General features: G+C 37.4%; 1 non-coding gene across 1 annotated transcript; it reads right to left on the bottom strand.

Moving 5' to 3' along the window:
- Positions 1-377: 377 nt before the first annotated feature.
- Positions 378-483, bottom strand: LOC116908464. The gene has a single exon (XR_004388982.1). It is a non-coding gene; the product is annotated as a U6 spliceosomal RNA (small nuclear RNA).
- Positions 484-2,048: the final 1,565 nt, after the last annotated feature.

Raw genomic sequence — 2,048 nt, 5'->3', positions numbered from 1 at the left:
CCAGTATGTTTATTCTATATCTTTTTATTGGGGAATTGATTGTTCAGGGTTATTGAGGAATATTGATTGTCATTTCTTGTTATTTTTGTCATTAGATTTGGAATTATGTTTTTGTGGCTATCTTCTTTTGGGTTTGTTGTAAGAAGATTACTTTCTTTGCTTTTATCTATGGTGTAGTTTCCCTCTTTGTATTGGAGTTTTGAACCTATTATCCCTTGTAGGGCTGGATTTGTGGAAAGATATTGTGTAAATTTGCTTTTGTCATGGAATATCTTGGTTTCTCCATCTCTGGTAATTGACAGTTTTGCTGGGTATAGTTGCCTGGGCTAGTATTTGTGTTCTCTTAGTGTGTGTGTGACACGTTCCCAGGATCTTCTAAAAATATGGAATGCTTCATGAATTTGGGTGTTTTCCTTGTTCAGGGGCCATGTTAATCATCTCTGTATTGTTCCGGTGTTAGTATATATACTGTGGAATGAACATGTTGGTATTGATCTTGATATTCTATTTGACCACATATTTGTTTTATTCCAATACCGTACTAACTTTTGTTTACTGTGACTCTTGAATTTATCTTGTAGTGATAAATTATAGTCATTCCTAGCATTGTTCTATTTTCTTAGGATACTTAAACTATTTGGTGTTTTTGTTTATTTGTTTTGTTTTTGTCTTTTTTTTACATTCATATAAATATCCCATGAGGTTTGTTTGTTTGTTTCTAGTTGACTGAAGAATGAAATTTGTATTGGAATCAAAATTGTATTTAATAGTTTTTGCAAGAATGATCAGTTACACAGGAATATTTCTTTTAATCCACAGGCATTAGAGTGTGAGATGTCTTTCCATTTTCTAGTGTCTACAATATTGTTTTTAAATTTAAATTTTCTTTTCCTTCTTCTTTGTAAAAAATATTTTACGCTGATCCATGAATTTTAAGTGCCCATTTTTTTAAACTTATCTGTAAACTTTTTTAACAGTCCACACTTTATCCCCCTCCAAGTCCTCCCTCCAACAATTCCTCATTCCATTTCTCCTCCTCTGTCTCCACAAAGATGTTCCCAACACCCCCATCATACCCACCCCTGCTAGGCCACCCAAATTCCAGTGACTTCAAATCTCTTAAGTGTAAGGTATATTTTCTCTCACTGAGACAAGACCAGACAATCCTCTGCACTATATGTGTTGAAGGTATCCTACCAGACAGTATTTGCTCCTAGTTGGTGGCTCAGTATCTGATATCTCAGAGGTCCAGGTTAGTTAAGACTGCTGGTCTTCCAATGTGGTTGCCATCTTCCACAGCTTCTGCCAGGCTTTTTGTAATTCAACCACAGGCATCTCTGACTTCAGTCCATTGGTTGGGTGTAAGTATCTGTCTCTATCTTAGTAAACTGATTGCTGGTCTTCTTCAAAGGCAGCCATGCTAGGTTCCTTTCTGTAAGCACACCATAGCATCAGTAATAGTGCCAGGCCTTGGAACTGCTCTTGGAGATGAATTTTAATTTGGGTCTGTAACTCTCCCTCCATTTTCGCAATCTTTTCTCAATTTTTCTCAATGCAACTCTTTTGACCAGGAAAATTCTGAGTCAGGGTTTTTGACTGTGAAATGGCAATACCATCTTGCCACTCAATGCCCTGTTTTTCTACATAGAGGTGGACACTAACCCCCCACCCCTTTTTGGCATTTTACCTAAGGTCTCTTTGTGTCTTGAGAGTCTCTGACCTCCTGGGTCTCTGGTATATTCTACATGGTACAACCACCTTCTACTCACTGAGGTTGGAAATTTACATTCACTCTGTTGACTATCAGAGTCACTCCTCTGTAAAGAAGTGACTCACAATACCTTACAATACCTTAGCTTCTTCCTATTTTCCCATACCCTTCCCTTTTTACACATAGGTCACTTCCTACATCTGCCCCACCCATGTGATTGCTTTCTTTGACCTCATAAGAGGTACCGAAGCATCCTCAACTCAGCATCTTGGCTTGTTAACCTTTTGAGTCATGTATGTTGTATCTTGGGTGTTTTGAACTTATTTTTGGCTAATAT

The sequence above is a fragment of the Rattus rattus genome, chromosome 8 (genome assembly GCF_011064425.1).
Source record: "Rattus rattus isolate New Zealand chromosome 8, Rrattus_CSIRO_v1, whole genome shotgun sequence".
In the NCBI taxonomy this organism is placed as follows: Eukaryota; Metazoa; Chordata; class Mammalia; order Rodentia; family Muridae; genus Rattus; species Rattus rattus.
This window is presented reverse-complemented; position numbering and strand designations above follow the sequence as displayed.